Source organism: Microtus pennsylvanicus, chromosome 3 (genome assembly GCF_037038515.1).
Source record: "Microtus pennsylvanicus isolate mMicPen1 chromosome 3, mMicPen1.hap1, whole genome shotgun sequence".
Classification (NCBI taxonomy): domain Eukaryota; kingdom Metazoa; phylum Chordata; class Mammalia; order Rodentia; family Cricetidae; genus Microtus; species Microtus pennsylvanicus.
This window is the reverse complement of record NC_134581.1, coordinates 63,902,632-63,921,806: the sequence shown is the minus strand read 5'-3', so window position 1 is coordinate 63,921,806 and position 19,175 is coordinate 63,902,632. Positions and strand designations below refer to the sequence as shown.

Here is a 19,175-nt window from a genome sequence, read left to right as displayed (position 1 = left end):
TAGAGGGCGGAACGTTAAGGCGAAAACCGACTATCGAGACTACTGAGTACGTACGCGTGTACCTCCTGATCCCTCCCAGAACAACCAGCCTGCCCGCGTTTCACCGGAATTATCAAGGCAGGAAGAAAGGGGTGGGAAAATTTTCATTAGGTTGGAGTCAGGATCCCACAAGCCAGGCTATTTCAGGTGGGTTCCGTGATTTCCTCTGTGAACAATACATAAAGCGAAGGAGCATGGGATGTTTTTTTTTTTGTTTAAAAAAAAAAAACATCTTACGGAATGCCCAGGGAGTGAGGGCTCGCACCGGTAGTGCCAAACCTTGAGAGACTGTGAGGCAAGAGGATCAGAGGTTCAAGCAAGCCTGGATTACAGAATGAGAACTTGTTTCCCCAATCTTAAAACTTCCCAGATGGCTTAGAGAAGCACCCAAGTTCGATCCTGGCACCTGCGAATAAAGGCTTCCGTGAGAACCGACGCACAGAAATTGTCCTCTACCTCCACATACGTACCGTGGCACAAATATGCCCACACATACCTCACACACATACAATAATAAATTAATAAAATTTTAACGTAAAGGGAGGGAAACCTAAGTCCAGGTTATGGAAAAAGTCCCAGTCGATGAACTGTATGCAGGACAAGCCTGAGGACCCAAACAAGTTCAGGTAGCACCCATGTAAAACGCTGGACTGCAGGGCGGGTATGTGTGGATAGAGACAGGTGGATCCCCAGAGCTCACCAGCCCCTTAGCCTGACTAATCTGTGCGCTCCTAGTGCAGAAAAACTTGGGTGGGGGCGGGAAGTGGAGCTCGAAGACTCTGGCAAAAGATGCCGACCTCTGACCCCCATGTATACACTGGTGCAGTCTCACATACCCCAAAAAACAAAAGGCCCCCCAAACCCCACATATACAGAAACAAAAATATTAATGAAAATGAATAAGACTATTAAAATATGATGCACATACAGGAAATTATACATAAGCATTAAGCCAAGAGAATCTATATTAACTGCACTCTCCCTCATAATCACATGACCAGTACCCAAATAAGGAAAGGGAACGTTACAGTACCATTCCCCTTATCTCCAAGTGTGGCTGTGCATTTGACTCACTTCTGTGAATGCTCTTGGGTGCTTAGCTCAGAGGGCCAAAGCATTTTAGCTACCCAGGAAAGATTCCCTGCAGGTTTCCTAACACCGGACATTAGTTTTAATTTAAAAATGCATATTATTTATCTTATTTGTGTGGGTGCGTATTTGCCTCTGTGTGTATATGTGCCCCATGTGCAGAGGCCTGAAGATGACTTTAGATCCCCTGGAAGTGGAATTACAGCCACCTGATGTAGTTGCTGAGAACCAAAGTTGGTCCTCTGGAAAAGCAACAGGTGCTTTTCACTTTAACCCTTGAGCCATCTCTCCAGCCCCTGTATGGTAATTTACATCCCAGTGAGTAGCAAAGCTGCTGTTTACCTTTCTGGTGTTATTAGGGTAACAGGAGGTAGGGTAAGCCAGTTCATAAGGGAGGAGTCAGTCCTCATGGCCCAAAACCCCTGGAACATCCTCAAGAACTACAGATTTATCATTTGACCAGTAGGTTCTTACCTCCTACATCCCATAGGGGGTGGAAGAGCCATTTGATGGATTTTCTGGGTCCCTGGATAAAGATCGTTCCCAGTGGAGGTCTTTGTTTAGGATGCTTGGGGCCATTGGGCATTAGGCTGGAATTACTTGGGCGTGGGAGGGGTGCTCACACTGGAGGGAGGGAAATGACCTCAGCTGGGTGCTGAGCTCTCCCATCCTGCCCTTTGTTCCCATGCAGCACCTTTAAGGATGACTGGAGGCCTGATGATCAAGCATTGGGCTGATAGAAATGGACAAGGTAAGGAGCATGTGCCCCTAATGCTATCAGTGCCAGGCAGGGCAGGCCTGGCAGGCAGACAAGTTAGCACTTATGGCTATATTATCACCCTTGCTTTGTCCCTGAGGCTTCTGGGAGTGAGTCCCCCAAGCACTGCTATGCTATTTGTTCAGATGGGAATATTTGACCTGGCTTAGAAAAGCAATCTGGTGTGCACACCTAGAATCCCACCTCTTAGATGCTAGAAGAGGGAGGATGGGCAGAATGCCCAAGAGTTGAAGGCCAGACTGGACTCCATGAGACCCTGTCTGAAACAAGGGGAACTCTGTTGGCCGTGACTATGTAGCAGGTATTGAGAAACTGCTCTTACACTTGCTCACGGGGCCCCCAGAGGACTAAAGGGGATGAAGCCTCCCCCCTTTGACTTCATTTTGGTTCTGTCTCCTTTAGGCATCTTACTGCCAGCATTTCCAGGGTCTCCTTCCAGGCCTTTAGAGGACACCTGATGTTACCAGCATTTTAGGATAATAGACTGAACCTTGGGAGCCCCAACAAGGTAGGCTTAACCATCGCTGTTCAGTACACCAACATGTTCTTTGGGGTCTTCTCTAGACCAAGGAAGGGTTGGAAGAAGGTTCTTAGCTGTCCCTTCCTCAGGATCACTCTGCCCGTGCCTACTCACCTGGGTGGATCAGGCTGGGTCTCTGCAGTACCATGGTGTCCCTTGTGACTGTGGGCCTAACACAGTCCTTCCATCTCTGCAGCTTGGTGACTTAGGGCCAGTGTGGAGGGAGTGACTGAGACCTTGCCCAGGGAGAGGCATTATCAAGAGCTTTAGGGCAGAATGGGTGACTCCCTCAGACTGATGTAGCGTAGGGTCCCATGGTAACCAAAGGTTCTGTCCCCCTGCTTGTCATATGCTCATGTCTTTCTGCCTCGTTGCCACCAGATGGCAGAAAGAGGCTGAGGTACTGCCAAGCCTGTTCCCTGTGTGTCTGCTCGACAAGGTTGATTGTACTTCCTGACTACTCAAGTAATATTATCTCCCTTCTCAGGCCTTCAATGGGGTTGAAGATTAGATAGTCTTAGTTACTTTCCTCTTATGATTTAGCCAAACCAGTTTCTGATGCAAGACTTAGACTCTTTAGAATAGAATGTTTATTAAAAAAATTGTCATGTGTTCCTTGCATAATATTGTTTATATTGGTTGTAATTTATACTTGATATCTGTTCCTATTGTATATAGTTTTGTGTTGGGTTTGGAATGCTCTTATTTAGACAAAAGGGGGAGATGACTCAGTCTGTGAGAGACTGAGCCCCCTGCAGCTGGCAAGGCTAGATTCATTCTTAGAGACCCCCTGAGCCCTCCATCCAGGGACCCATGTGAATCCACACTTGACCTACAACTTTGGCAACCAATGTGGGGCTTGAAGAACAACAGTGGATTTGGACTCCTTAAGGACTGGAGGAAAGTTTGCTCTCAGGGTAAGAGAACTCCAGCATTGGTAGGATTATGGGGAATTTAAATTCACCATCTCAGGAGCAACAAAAGGCACAGTTGCTAAATGCTTGTCAAAAGAAAAAGCGGTAACTGCGCAGTTTTTGCAAATATTAAAGATAGGAATGGAATGGCTCGTGAGACAGAGAATAAATGAAGGAAAAGGGCCCTCTCAGTAGAGAAAAGGACAGACAGGAGATAAAAAAGGAAATCTTTTCAAAAGAGAAGAGGAAAGGAAAGGAAATAAAAGAAAAGTTATTGATGGAAAAGGAAAAATGTTTAATAAAGGATTTTCCCAGTAAGAAAGGGTAAAATCCTGAATCAAGGCCTAAAAATTAAAAGGTCTCATAAATGAAAAATAGGAAAGAAAAAAAGACATTTCCCAGTAAAAGTAGAGGATGAAAGAAGACTCAGATATAAGAAATTCAGTATAGCTGAAACTCAGAGCTCCCCCCGCCGGTCAGTCTGTGAGGTGGCAGAGAGCAACAGCATCTGAACCACAGACTGAGGGCAGGCAGTCTCATTGCTGCACCCTGGAGAAGCACAGTAGGCCCAGGATTTAGAAGTTTCTTGTTGTCTGTTTGCTAATCTTTGGTTTAAATGGTTTTTGGTTGTTTGTTTTTTAGCTTTTAGTTTTTTCCCCCTCAGATGGGGAATAACTCAGTATTAAAGATTCCTTCATGGAAAATGTTTTTTAATTTTCCCTAATAGTGGAAATAACTCATCAATGGTCCTCCTTCATGGGAGAAAAAAAAATTACACAAGCCCAACTTCTAGTAGAAGACAATTGTGGTCAGGGCATAAAGTACTAATTCAATGCTGTTTAAATTTCTAGAGATATCAAGCGTTCATTGTATAGATGTTCTTTCTTGATTGTGTAATTAATGTTTAAATTTTATTTTATTTATTTATTTTTTTTTTGGGTTTTTCGAGACAGGGTTTCTCTGTGGCTTTGGAGCCTGTCCTGGAACTAGCTCTGTAGACCAGGCTGGTCTCAAACTCACAGAGATCCGCCTACCTCTGCCTCCCGAGTGCTGGGATTAAAGGCATGCGCCACCACCGCCCGGCTAAATTTTAATTTTGACAATAAATGAACTAAAAAGACAAAATTTATGATTTTTTCTTTGAACGTATTTCTTTATGTGATATGAATAGAAAGGTTACCCATAAAAAGTTAAAAAAATTAAGAGAAATTATATATTAGTACACAATTATATAAAATTCCACCTAATGCACTGTTATTTCAATTTACACAATAAAAATGCCTAGATATGGCAGATGCCTTCTACCTTCTGCATGTATTCTCCCCGTAGAAGGCTTACTTGTTGAGTCACTTTTTATAAGTTTTATTTAACGGTTAGCTTATTGAATTATCAGTACACCCAGCTAATAAGGACCCACTGTGGCTCCGTCCTTAGTTTCTCAATGGCTTTGTCTAGACTGTCATTTACGACGATCACATCAACGCAGTGGCTGAATGCTCTTGAATTCGTGTGCTTCCATCCACTGTTTTCTTCAAATCAGAGTCCGTCAATGGCTTGGTGGTGATTCCTGCATCCACCACAGCTTTGCGCATAGCACGCAGGGTCTCTAGCTCTGGAGCAACAATAAATACCACATAAGGCATGAACTCAGATGTCCTCAACACTTTCAATGCTTGTGGGTTGACGTCTAAAATGCAAGTACGTCAGTCTGTACAACTTCAAGGATAGAGTCAGTCTCAGTTCCATAGGGCTTTCCTTCATATTCCCCATGCTCCAAATACTTTCCAGCTTTAGTATCTGCTTCCATTTCTGATCGGGACACAAATTTATATGCCTGTCCATCCTTTTCATCTTCTCTTGGCTTCTGTGAAGTAAATGGCACCGTTGTTCCAAATCTAGCAGGATTCAGCACTATGAATCTATTTTTCAAGCTTCTTCTGCCCGCACCTTGAGCTCCTATCAACACTAATGCTTTTCGCTGGAAGGGTGGCATTTTTGCTACTTCCTCATAGATCTGAATTTCATGGTGATCAAACTCGGCATTCCTAGTTGTGAGGTACATCATTATCATCTTCTTTTTATTGTTGCTGTTGCTTATAGTTCCACAAAAGGGTCCTGAATTGTCCCAGTCTCTGCGAACAAATGCCTTTCTCTTCTCTTCCAGGAATTGGCTTGGGGTCAGGCCAGCACTTCCGCCCTCTTTCACATGGCTAGCCTGCTACCAATTTGGGTCTTCTCTGTTTACAATCTGAAGAATTTCTCCTTTGGAAAACTTCAGTCCCCTTCTCTGCAGGGTATCAGGTTATCGTTGACTGGATTATAATCGAAATGACACTTGACAAATACCTGTTGAGGAGTAATAGTATCTCTATAACTTGGCAAAATTGTTAGTGTGACACTTCCACTACTATTTTGCGGCAACTCTGCTAATTCCTTTGGATTGTTTCCAGCCTCATGTCCATTGACTTCCTTATGATCTCTCCCACATGAAGCAGACCTGTCGGTCTATCATTCCTCCATGAAGGATTCGGGCGATTAGCAGATCATTATTTTCCACCCTAAATGTTACACCCAATGGCTCTCCAGCTCTTTTGTGAACACCAAGAATACGGATGGCATCTACTGGCAATAACTGATGATTGAGAGAAGAATTACTCATTTCTGGACTTGAGGGAGGCGAATCATAACATTTTGATGTCACAATATCATGGGCCTCCCAGAAGCGACTGGAAATGAGGTTCTTTGAGTATTCCAACCAGTTCTGCCACATTATCATCCACACTTATTAGAGAACTGATATCTTCAAGAATTTCAGTTACTAATTCCAAGTTATTATCACTGACAGCTTCTTATTTTGAATCTTCAAGCCTGTCATGAGGTCGGGCGGGCAGCTCCTACTGTCCCCACCTGCCTCTCTCTCAGTTGCTTGGCTCCGCCGCTGCCACCGCCGCCGCCGCCACAGGGGCGCTCTCCTCCTGGTCTCGCGCCCAAAATTCATGATTTTAAACTATATATTGGGTATGCTATTTTTTTGGGGGGGGAGTTTAAATAGCATGTTTATTTGGGTTCGTTACTTAGGAATTACAGCTCCATGCTGTCAGGAACCTGCCCCTTCTGCTGTCTCCAGCCCAGGTATGGAGCAGGCTGCTTCCATCCACAACCCGTGGGGCCTGTGCCCATGCCACAGGCCCGCTCTGCCACCTGTGCTGGGCTCTCAGTGGCTCCACACTCTCCAGACAGGTGCAAGCCTGTCCCTGCAGCCCAGAGTATTCAACTCTTGAGATGGGGCCGTGTTCCCAACTCTGTTGCCACCAGTATCTTCCATTGCTGGGGGTTCAGGGAAAGGAATGGGTTTGGGAATATGGGCATGAGACAGAGCCACGCTGGACCAGGTCAGCTTTTTCTCAAGAGAGCCGCTCAATGGCTGCAAGTAGCTCAGGCCTCAAGACAGATATGGCTGGGCTCAGTTCCTGCAGCTCCCATGTCCTCCAACACCGAAGAGGAGAAGGTCAGCAGGGCAGACGGTACCAGCCCACACTCATTCAGGGTCAGGGCCTTTCACCAGGCTCTGTCAGCCAGAGGCGCGCAGCTCAAAAGGCAGCCCATTCTGCAGTGCCTCACGTACGAGCGGGAAGAGCACAGATAGCCAGTTCCGGGGAGTAGAAGATCCCGTGCAGCAGGCAGCCACCGGGCGGGCGGAGGCACACGCAGTAGGGTCTAGGTGTGTTTGCGCCCCTCCCGCTGCTCCTCCTTCTCCAGCACCGCCTTGGTCCGCAGCGAGCTCAACCGCTCCACAACCTCGGTTCTGAGCCTCTGCTCGAGTTTTACCTCCTCGGCAGTGAGGCTAAGAACTCTCTATCTATGAAAAAACTACTTTTCCTTAAGAAGTTAAAAAAAAAAACAAAAGTCGGCAGGGAGCTCGAAGTGCGAGACCAGGGCCGAGGGGCCGAAGACGCGGCGCGCTGCCGGTCCAGCACTGACTCCGCGACCATCAGCAGCTGCTTGTGTCGCTCCAGGCTCTCCGGCTGTGCCCCGTGCGACCTCGCCTAGCACATAGAACTCTTGGGAGCCCTCCTGATCTGGAACCGGCAGTGTCACCTTCTTGAAGCCAATGTCTTCGAAGAACTCCCGGGTACCCTTCAGGCATTTGATGAGCTCCTGGAACACCTTGCTCTGCAGTTGGATTTTTCTAGTACCTTTCCTCCTTTGGGTGAAAATGGATGTTTCCAGGTACCTGGCAGTGATATCCACTCCCAGCTTCACCCGCTCCCGGTCTCTGTTAAATGTATCTTCATGATGGAGGCAGCAATCGGGTCTGTGGAGAAGTGCGACAGGATAGCCTCTTTGATGTGGGCATCTCGCTGGTCCCTCTTCAAGGTGACACCTGGGAGTGGGCAGATGAAGTACATACCAGGCACTGCTAGGTGGAGAGAGATTTCCTCTTTGGGTTCAGGTACCAAGTTGGACCCGGGAGCTCCTTGGCTGTTGCGGTAGATGGCTTCGGCCTGAAGTTCCTTTCTCACCTGGTTCCGGATGGAGTCCCGAGATGTGGGGCCCAGGGCTGCTGGAACAGATGTGGAACAGGACTGCTTCTGTTCCAGCCGGGCCAGGGCAGCAACAGCAGCCATTTGTGCCTCTTCAGAGGCAGGGCTGCCCGAGGGCCAGCTGTGGTGACTTTTCATTGGGGTTTTTCTCCCCTGTGGAATCCGTGAACTCTGGCAGGGTCCCACACTCTTGAATTTGATGTCAGCCTCGATCTCCTGGAAGAACTTCATGGTGGTGGCGGCCGGACCATTGGTATGCCCTTGTCTGTTTATCATTACTGAAAATTTGGTGATGCTCTTATGAGATTGAAGGATGATTAGATTCCGGTGCTCTCTGAAAATTCTTGGTTAAATTCTATAAAAGTAGAACACCTGAAACAGAGCAAGTTATTAGCTTATTAAATAAAGTGGTTCCTAAGGTAAAAGCTCATAAAAACAATCTCTTACTGATAAAGAGCTTACAAAATTATTTTTGCCACTAAATAAAATACAGATAAATTGTTTGTCACACAGTTAATAATTGGTAAGTTACATTAACATGATACTTGAGATCTATAAACAAGGATCCTCTTTTTAAAAATTTTATAGAATTTATAATTTTATAAACTCTATAGCATTGCCTACAGTTATCTCTTAAAATTCTATAAAGATGATTTCTTTTTAATGCTTTTATAGATGGTTTATACAAAAAGGACTATGCAAATAAATGCTGGTGATAAAGTTGCTCAATTGTTATTACTCTCGTATTTTGGCAAATGATCATCAATGATGTAAGGCCTAAAATAAAAATAAAACTAAATGGAATTGAGATAGAAGGATTATTACATTTTGGTGCTGGTGTATTTATAATTTCTCAAGAATCCTGAGATCCCAACTGGCCTTTGCAAGAAGTCTCCACTCAATTTGTGGGCATTGGAATCTTATCTCAGGGAAAACAGAGTGTAGACTGCATTAAATGTATAGAGCCTGAAGGATAAATAGGGATGTTAAAGCTTTATGTCATTGATATAATCATGAATTTATGGGGGAGAGCTTTGTTACAACAATGGGGAGCACAGATTAATATTCCTACAATTTCAGAAACAGCTTGTAAAATGATATTAAAAATGGGGTATGTTCCTGGATAAAGGTATTGGGAAAAAAAACTGCCCCAAAAAGTCAGAGATTATAAAGGTTGTTTAACAGCAGGACAAAATAGGAATTGGCTATCCAGATTTGGAGTAGGGGCTCCTGCTGGTAACCTCAGGGCTCTGCCTCTAAAATGGCTAACTAATAAAGAAAAATTGCAGGTGCTCGAGCAGTCGGTACTGGGACAGTCAGATGCTAAGCACAGTGAGGAAACTATTAGTCCTTGGAATTCTCCTGTATTTGTCAGAAAAAAGAAAACTGGAAAATGAAGAATACCTGATTTAAGAGTTATTAATAAGATAATCCAACCTATGGGTTACCCTGTTTGGGATTACAGATTTCTCCTGAAAAAAATACACATTTATTAGAGGCAATGGCTGTGATGGGCATACCGGTACAACTTAAAACTGATAATGCCATAGCTCATGCTTCCAACATAACGGAGGGATTTTTCTTTTTTAGGCATTACAACATAAAAAATTACAGGGATACCATATAATCCTACAGGACAAGCAATTGTTGAAAAATTTAATTGCACATTAAAGGGGATACTTGTTTTACAGAAGTGGGATAGACTGCACAATGCTTTACTAACTTTTAAATGCTAATGAAATAGAAACAACAGCTCATGAAAGACATAGGGTTGTGTAACTGAGTCAACCATCTATTATAATTGTTTTAACATCAAAATAGTTCAGGGAAAGTATTAAGTTAGCATCAAGGGTAAGCTTATATTTCCACAGGAGATAAAAAAATTATGGATCCCATTAAAACTGACAAAAATCTGGCGTGAGTGAGAGGAGTCTCTAGGATGCTGCTAAAATGCCTCTGGGAAAGAGGAAATAAGGAGGCCTTTGGAGCAGCCAGCTGAGCCTCCCACCTGGGAACAGTTGTTTAAGAGTTTGTGTGACCCAGGGGAGGTGATAATCCAAATGACTCAGAAACCTTTGTTCCTTGCTGTGCTGTCAGTGGTAAATGTACAGATAAAAGGGACTCATCGTAGTTACTGAGCATATATTCCCAATCCTCCAATTAACTTAGCAATAAATTGGGGGGAAATGGGTATTCTTGCAGTGGTTAATGTATCTTCTTGGCTGCCTGGTCCTTATGACAACAGAGGTCCTACTCAGCCAATGGAGGAGGATAAAGAGATTAAAAATTATACCTGGAAGTACAAGGAATCCCTATTTGTATGGGAAATGGATTTCAATGCCTGAATATAACCTTTCAATGATGGCTGTATATAGTCAATACCACCCAAGATTATCACAATCAGTTTTATATTTTTCATGCATCTGGTTTTGAAGGACAGGAGATTAACATCCACCTTTCTGTGAGATGAAGGTTACCAACAAGGAACCTGACTGGGTGCATGGACAACAATGGAAGAGTGAGAAACCTTGAGTGCTGATTAATCTCTCACAGAGACTTCATTGACAGGAGTCCTTACGGCCCCTCAAGGGAAATACTCTCAAAGTTATGGTGGCAGCAGTATAGTTTGAATGGAACTGTAGAAATTAGTTCTTCTGTTAATGAACCTACTGAATGGCGTGGAGTTGCAATGTCAAGACCTCTCCTGCAGGAAGTTAAGGCTTACTAGGCCAAGAGGAGCCAACCCGGAGTCTGCCTGGTGCTGTCAGAAGCCTTGATTGTACCTAGCCAATGAGGGGCGACTATGTGATGCTGCCTAAGAGCCTAGCAACAGATGCTGTCAGAGATTCTGATTATGCTACCAATGAGGGACGACCACGCAAAGTCAACAGATGGGAATACCTTGGTGCTGGGAGGGTATATGTTTTCCCTTGATGTTAAATGAGTCTGCTGTATGCCTTCTACCTGACTCCCAGTGTCTGAGCCATTGATGTCTTCTCACCCCTCCCCCGAGGAAGACATTAGGGTGCAGACATACCTGGCACCCAGCACAGGGACTTCTAGCATAGGTTTTGAGCTCGCCTGGTCGAGTCCTTTTTTTTCATTGCAGCTGTAATTTGGGGGTTTTGCCTGGAACAGGTCCTTGTCACCCCCCTTTCCTTGCTCGCAGTGCTGGACAGTGCCTCCAAGACAGGGTATTTTCAGTAAGATGTTGTGTGATCTCGGGCCCTTCAGCAGCGGAAGCGTTGGGACTCCGGTCCTTTCTTTCTTTTGGGTTGTTTATCAGGTCTGGCTGCCTGTCCGGTTATGAAGGCATGTTTTTTTTCTGTTACACAATTTCCCACCCATGATGACGATTGTCTCCTTCTACAAATTGTCTCCTTCATCCCCATCCCCTCCATGTCTGTTCTCTATGTCTGATGAAGGGGAGAGACACAGTTCAGGCTCCAGGAGGCCTGCTGCGGCCACAGTTAAGACTGCACGTGCTGCCTCCCAGTCAGCTCCGTTTCCACTGTGGGAAGCCACACTTCTGCTGTGGGACTCTTGTAGCTACTGACCGAGTTGAGTGGCAGCAGCCCCCATTGGGTGTACGGAAGGGCTGGGCTGGAGCAGCAGGTGCCGCAGCACTGGGCCTAGACCGCTTAACCTTGTACTCACAGCAGTCACCCTGGCCTTGCTGGCCATGGGGTGAGTGTGGCTCGGTGGGGCCTCAGTTGTGAACTCCACGGCCCACAGGGCCTATCATCATTTGTGCGTGACTAGTGCCACCACCTTCAGCCCAGCTTACTGCTTCGCCACCTCAAGTCAGCCGTCAGTGGCGACCTCTGTGAGCCCTGCAGCCTTCTTGGAGACCCAGACCCACTGAGCTTCTACCCATGAGCATCTCCCTGGGCAAGCCTGGCCCACCACGGAACAATGGGGCCGAAGGGAAGAACAGTGATTATTGAACATAGTTGTGGAAGTCCAAAAGTAACAAAAGATGGGGTCACTGTTGCAAAGTCAGTTGATTTAAAGGAGAAATACAAAAATACCAGAGCTAAATTTGCTCAAAGTGTTGCCAATAATACAAATGAAGAGGCTGGGGATGGCACTCCCACTGCCAAGTTCAGGCACATTCTATTGCCAAGATCAGCAAAGGGGCTAATCCAGCAGAAATGTGTGGTGTTGGCTGTTGATGTGGTAATTGCTGACAGGGCCATTAGTCAGCAGCACCTCCTCAGACTCCAAACCTACAGCCTTCTTCCTGGGGCTGACTCCTTCCTCTGCAACACCACTCACTGTCACCAAATCCCCTGGAGTCCCTCAGGCTGAGCAGTCTGTCAGCACCCCAGCCTCCATGACTCCTTCCCCTACCCCAAAGCACATGATGCTTTTGGGGGTGTTGAGCCTATCTGACAACTCTTTCTCCCCTGCTGCTGCTGCTGCTGGTCCAGCTTGTGTTTTTTCTGTGTTAAATCCATTTTTATGGTTACACCTAAAATGAGAATAATAGTGAGAATAAAAGCCGCTTGCCATCTAGCTCCTCAGCCACCACTACAGCTTCATCCGGCACATACGCACTATGCCCCCTTTTGCAAAGTCACCTAGAAAAGGAGCAGCGACATCAGACTCTCTACACTTCAATGTCCCAACTCAAAGTCACCTAGAACAGCAGATGGCATCCACAGTGTCACAGATATCGGATATGGCTCTTCTTCCCATGTGCCCATTGTCCAAAGAGACAAGCTCCTTGCCATGGTGTGTCAGAGCTCCACCTGAGGAGGACACAGCTCAGGAGAGGCTGCTTGGGTTCAAAAGCAAGAGGAATGGAATGTCTCAGATCAAGAAGCATTGGCTCCAAAGTTTACCACTCAGCAGGGTGAACTGAGGCATGGAGAAAGCAGGGTGGATCATACACCAGGAAGCCATCATCCCTTCTGCCAGGAGACCCACAGTCAAGAGGCCAGAACCCTGAAGGAATTACCTGAAAACTGCTCTAGAAGGGAGGAGGAGTCAGAAGGCAGCAAGGGAGGCATGGAAACCCAGAAGAGAGGAGGGGCAACCCTGTAGGAACATCCATAAGCCTGGGAGGGATGTGGTCTTCAAATTTAGTTAAGCAGGCAGCTTAACTCCTGGGCTCAGATTCCCAGCGAGCAGGTATTCCAAGGAAAAGGACCTGACCTCTCTGGGCCTCAAGATAGAGTAAAGGCAACAGTCCAGCTGGCCTTGGTGAGCTCCCAGTAGATCAGCTCCACTGTCTCAGTGGGTGGGTGCACCCCTCGTGGTCCCGACTTCTTTGCTCATGTTCTCCCTCCTTCTGCTCCTCCTTGGGACCTTGGGAGTTCTATCCAGTGTTCCAGTGTGGGTCTCTTTCTCTATCTCCATCCATCGCCAGATGAAAGTTCTAGGATGATATGCATGATATTCGTCAGTATTGCTCTAGGATAGGGTCATTTCAGGTTCCCTATCCTCAGCTGCCCAAGGAACTAACTGGGGGCCTCAGCTTGGGCACCTGGGAGCCCCTCTAGGGTCAAGTCTCCTGCCCATCCTAAAGTGGGTCCTTTAACTAAGAAATGGGGTTCCGTGCTCCCCTATCCAACCTTCCTTTATCCCGATCCTCCTGACTGGACTCTCTGAACATGACGAACAATGAGGGCTGATGAGACGCCAAGGACAATGGCACACGGTTTTGATCCAACGCAATGTACTGGCTTGGTGGGAGCCTAGCCAGTTTGGATGTTCACCTTCCTAGATATGGACGGAGGGGGGAGGACCTAGGACTTACCACAGGGCAGGGAACCCTGACTGCTCTTTGGACTGGAGAGGGAGGGGGAGAAAAGTGGGGGGAAAGGGAGAGGGGTGGGAGGAGGGGGAGAAGAATGGGAGGAGGGGGAGGGAAATGGGAGGCTGGGAGGAGGTGGAAATTTGTTTTTTTTTTCTTTCTTTTCTTTATTCTCCTTTTATCAATAAAAAAAAAGAAAAAAAAAAGAAAAAAAAAGATAGAGTAAAGGCATAAAGAGGGGATTGACTGGTTTTCCTGAGTGGCCCTGAGCTACCTACACTTGGTAGAACCCTAACACTGGCATTTCAGCTCAACCCAAATGAAAATGTGGACTCAGGAATATGCAACAGCCAGACCCTGAGTTTCATGACAACGCTGTACCTGTGAGCTTCTCCTTTCTGAACCAGCAGATACCCATAGCAAATAACCCAATTTGGGGGTACTGGATTATGGCACCCAGAAAAGGTTGGACAGACGCTAGGTCGTTGGAATGTGGGGCTGCAGGCAGCAAAGACTGTAGAAAGGGCCAAGGGTTCCTGATCTAATTTACCAACACAGAAAAGTTCATGCCTTCCTCAACTCTGGGTTAAATAAGTTGAGTTTCTCTAGCACCAAATAATGAAGTTTGTGTATCTTCTAGGACATTAAAATAACAAACAAACAAATAAAATCTAAAAACCAAACTGGAAAACTGATTTTGGTAACACACACCTAATCCCAGTCCTAGGGAAGCAGGAACACCCTAACTCTGAGGCCAGTCTGCATTGTTTAGTGAGACTCTGTACCAAAGTGGAGAAGGTAAAAAGTGCAGCTGGAGATTCAGAACCATGCATCATTGTAAGGAGAAGAGAAACACAAGCAACCCTCTAGCTCAGGGCAGCATTCCCTTGCATACAAGCACCGGGAGACAGGAGAGAAGTCCATTCAAAGGACAGTATTTGTGGGAAGGAGGGTGTGGCTCTGTCAGATCCTGAGCAGAGGTCAACAGGGATGCTCCACCAGGATTGGAAAGACTGCAGGCAGGAAGTAAGCTGAGAGCAAAGCTGAAGCTTGTGGATGGTGATGAGGACACAGTGGGAAGCCCTGGTACCAACAGCCAGAATGAGGTGGGATATTTGGGGCTAGCGCTATGAAGCAGGGAAGGATGGAAGAGAAAAGCTCAGATGGAGGAAAGATCCCAGCCAAAGGCTCAGGAAGAAGCCCACACAAGACACAGAAGTGGGCATCCAAGAAAGAATTTACAAAGGTTTCATGGAAACAGAGATGGCTGATGCTTAGAGACTCAAGAGGGTGAGGGGAGTCATGAAGTCCCAGGAAACCTAACCCTTGACCAGCTTAAGATCTTAGAATCACTCAGCCCTCTCTTAATCCAGCCACACAGCCATACTCATCATTTCATAAATAGCTCTGTTGTCTATAGGGCTGCCCCATGCTTGTCAAGCTGGTGGCAAACACGATGATACCACTGGAGGCCCAGCAGGTCAAGGAAGATGCTTAGCAGCTGACTCAGTGACAACAACTTCACCACCCACGTGTGAGGTGCAGTCGTGCAGGGCACGGTTCTGAAGCTCATACCTTTAGTAGGCTGGTGGACAAGTTCCACAGGTGCTTGTGCAGAAATCGGTGCCCAGTGGTTGCCGGCAATCTTGTAAAGAGCTGCTCTTGTATCAGGTGAATGGGCGCTCACAGCACATGCGTATGCAGGAGAGATGCACTGCGCTGTGCACTGCTCTGTGCACATGGGACAGCAGCTGGCCAGGGAGATGCTGCAGTCCTGATGCGCAGCCTGGGCCTACAGCCCAACTGTCTCAAGATACACTGTAGATTTCTGTTGATGTGAGCCACAGATGGAATGGTGTGTGCATCTGCCAGTAGTGCCCAGCACAGCGTCATCGCATCATGGGCACTGAGGGGTAGGAGAGAGGAGGATCCTAGTGCACTTCACATAAGTTTGTGGGAAGGCTTGGGAATGATCTCTACACCCACGCAATACGCGGGGGTCCAAAAGGGCGTTCTCCCCGTTCTGCTGGATCTGGAAATAGAGTACGTTCAGTCAGGAAACAGAGATGAGGTTTTCATCAAGTTTTTTATCAGACTGTAAGATGTTTCCTGGAGGACCAAGGTGACTCCCCCCTCCCCCAGGTGCTGTCTTCCTTGCTACTCTCATGTAGGGGAAATTTCTGCTGGTTTTATTCTTTTTCTGTGTCTTTCCTCATCTGGGAACAGCACTTCCTAGGGCACTGAGCTCTTCCCTCTTGGTTCAGTTCTCCTGCTTGAACAGCTGCTCACTAGTGGCCTTCACTTCTGCTCCAATAAAAGGACCAAATCAGGTGGTGTACTAAGTCTCAGGTGACTGTCTGCCTGGGAGTGTTCCTGTGAAGTGCTCATTTCTGTCCCCTCCCGGCTGGGCCTAAGGCTGTGTGAGCAGCTTTGTGAGGGAGCCAATAGGGCCATGGATCAAGGGGACGGGGACAAGGTACTGATGGGTGACAGAGGATCTATTTATATAGCACTCAGTTCTGAGGCTGGGGAATCACAACATGGTTAGGTCAGGTCATGTGGACAATGAGGTGAGGCCAGGGATACAAGGTCAGGAAAAAGGTAGCAGGTGAAAACTATACGAAAGGCTTTAATGGACTGCCAGGCACAGAACTCAATGACAAAATGGCTTAGGACAATAGGAGGAGGACTCTGGGTAAGAGAGAATCAGATAAAGTGTGACTGAAGGATGTGGTCAGGCAGGTGGTTCCCTGGGGCTCTAGGCAGGACACACAGGACGGACTCAGTGCATGGACAATGAGAGAAGGTGGTCATCACTCTTGGTGATGAGCAAAGGCTACGACATTACTGCAGAGGCTTCTGGGAAGACAGCTGGAGGACAGAATACTCATCTTACAAACTAGTGCCTGCAGAAGAGAAGGACTCAGAACTCTCTTGGGTAGAACACAGGAGTTCCACAGACCTCAGAGGACAGAGGTCACAGACATGACACTGTAATCGGAGAAGATGGGGGTAGTAAATGAGGTTTACACATGTATGAGTCTATGGCCCAAGAGAGGTGATGCCCAAGTGTCCAGGCCTTTTAGCTCTATGAATGTCTACCATAGTTATAGGTAGGACTGTAAGGCTCACCCTTTGTGTCTTGAGTACTCAAGCAAGAATATCTAAAAAGCAGGCCAAAGCTGGACCAAAAGCCAATATCCCTCAACACTCACTCCGTCTGAGGCTCCCAGATGGACAGGCAGTTCTCTAACCTTTCTTGCCTGGTGCCCATCCATGCCCCTCAAGAGTGGAGCACAGGCTGCAAAGGAGGTGAAAGTAAGCTCTGTGCTCCCCTCCCAGCTCCACAGAGAGCAGAGCACAGGCGAGAGTCACTCTGTTCTCTCTCCACGTGTGCCCTTTAAAGAGGGACTATAAGGACAGAAAGAACCTGCATGTGGTCCTACATGTATGGACAGACCAGAAAGAGATCTGCCTCTCTGGCACTGATGAGCCCAATCTATAGGACTTGTGTCTCTAGGTTTGTGCCAAGTGCCCACGAAAGCTGTGCCCCACCAGGTAGATTCCCTTTGCCACAGGTCAGCGTCCCAAAGTCAAACCTTGATGGACCATTGACTGGAGTAAGCACAACAAAGGAGACAGGAGGGAGTAGGGATCATCCCTAAATGGCAGAGCCAGCAGCAAGCACAGCAAAGTCCACAGACAGCACTGCTCATCCTAATGCATGAAAGGAAAAGCACGCACACCTCCATGTGTCTCACCCCCTTCCCTGCTCCCTCAGCCTCTGAAGCAGGGTGTGGCCTGGCTGCTCCTGGTCACACTGCATCCCACAGGGATGCTTTGACTTCACCCCATTCTACTTCTCCCTCTGCAAGGTCATTAGATCCCAATGTCCCCTAACTGCTATACTTGTCAGACGGTGGCTCCCTCATTCCTGCCTGAGCCAGGTGAAGCCTCACAGGTTTAACAGCTTTCCTCTGGTTCATGGTTCCCTCCTCTTTCATCACTATCAACATACAAAATTAACTTGTCAAGTTTTTCTCATATCATTTTGTGTGGACCCTGTTTTGTTTCCCTGCTTGAAGTGGTAGGACTTTTGTGTCTCTCTCTGTTGTCCTTGAGGTCTGGTTTTATTCACAGTCTTCATGCTCAGTGAACTTTTTAGACACCTGTGTTACAAAGCTAAGAGTCATATTCCTGAAGGCTGTGTGCAGAGGAAGTAGCGTTGTAGGTAATTGTTGCATAGTGTACTTGTGAGTGTATCTGGTCCCATGTATGGGTGCAAGTGCTGTGTTTAGGCCAGGGGAGCACCTTGGGTGTCATTCCTCAGGCATTGCCTCCCTTTCCCCCTTTTTTGAGAAAGGTAGGCAATGACCTGGGATATGGCAGGTTGTCTAGGCTGCCTGGACATGGAGCCCGAGCTCCTGACAGAAGGAACTGATAACTACAGCTACTACCACAGTGCACAGCTTCTCACATGAGCTTCTAGGACTACAGTCAGGGTCTCATGCCTGCAAGGCAGGGACGTTTTTAGCTGGGTTATCGCCCCAATGCTAGAGAGAAAATTCAGAGTTTTGGCCAACTGTTGCTTGTTGGTGAGGCCTGATCTTTTCACCCAGCGAATTACATTCTTGCATTGAATTTCTGTGATTTCAGACATACAAATTCTTAAGGCTTCAGACTGGTTGCGTGCTTTGCTTTCCTCTTGTCTTCATTCTCTATGTCAAAATAGATTCTCTCATGTGCACACTTTCAAAAAAAGAAAATCTGCAGCACAAGATCCGCCGCACATAACGGTGCCCCAACACGAAGGCAGAGCTAAGCAAACAGGCTTTGCTTTGATTGCCTCAGTGATTGGTGGAAAACACGAAAATTGCTGACAAGATGACTCAGCAGTTAAAAGCACCTGCCAACTGTTCCAGAGGACCAGGGTTCAATGATAGGCACAATATGGTGTCTCACCATCATCTGTAGCTCCGGTCCCAGGACCTCCAATGCTCTTTTCCGGGTTGCCTGGAAGTCATGGTGCACAGACATATATGCAGGCAATACACCCACAAATATAACAATAATTAATAAAATGTCCAAACAATTTAAGCTGGCTGGGCTGTGGTGGCGCATGTCTTTAATCCCAGCACTCGGGAGGCAGAGGCAGGCAGATCTCTGTGAGTTCGAGGCCAGCCTGCTCTACAGGAGCTTGTTTCCAGGACAGGCTCCAAAACTACAGAGGAAACCCTGTCTCGAAAACAACAACAACAACAAACCTAAACTGCCTTAACATCTTGAACAAGTGAAACCCAGTGGCTTAGAGCATTTGTTCCTCTGCATCTGACTTTGGTTCAGTTCTGGGTCCCCACATGGTCTTTCACATCTATCTGTAATCCAGTTCCAGGGATCTGATGTGCTCTTCTGACCTCCACAGGCACAGGAATGCAGGTGCTACATTTACATACATCCAAGCAAACAACAGACACATAAAATTTTAAGCTATAAAAGAGAAAAAAGCCAATTAAATAAGTCCACAGAGTGC

General features: G+C 46.8%; 2 pseudogenes; both read right to left on the bottom strand.

Moving 5' to 3' along the window:
* Positions 1-4,579: 4,579 nt before the first annotated feature.
* LOC142846015 (protein PALS2 pseudogene) lies at positions 4,580-5,999 on the bottom strand (annotated as a pseudogene).
* Positions 6,000-6,729: 730 nt separating this feature from the next.
* LOC142847040 (UBX domain-containing protein 6-like) lies at positions 6,730-7,983 on the bottom strand (annotated as a pseudogene).
* Between the last annotated feature and the right edge of the window lie 11,192 nt (positions 7,984-19,175).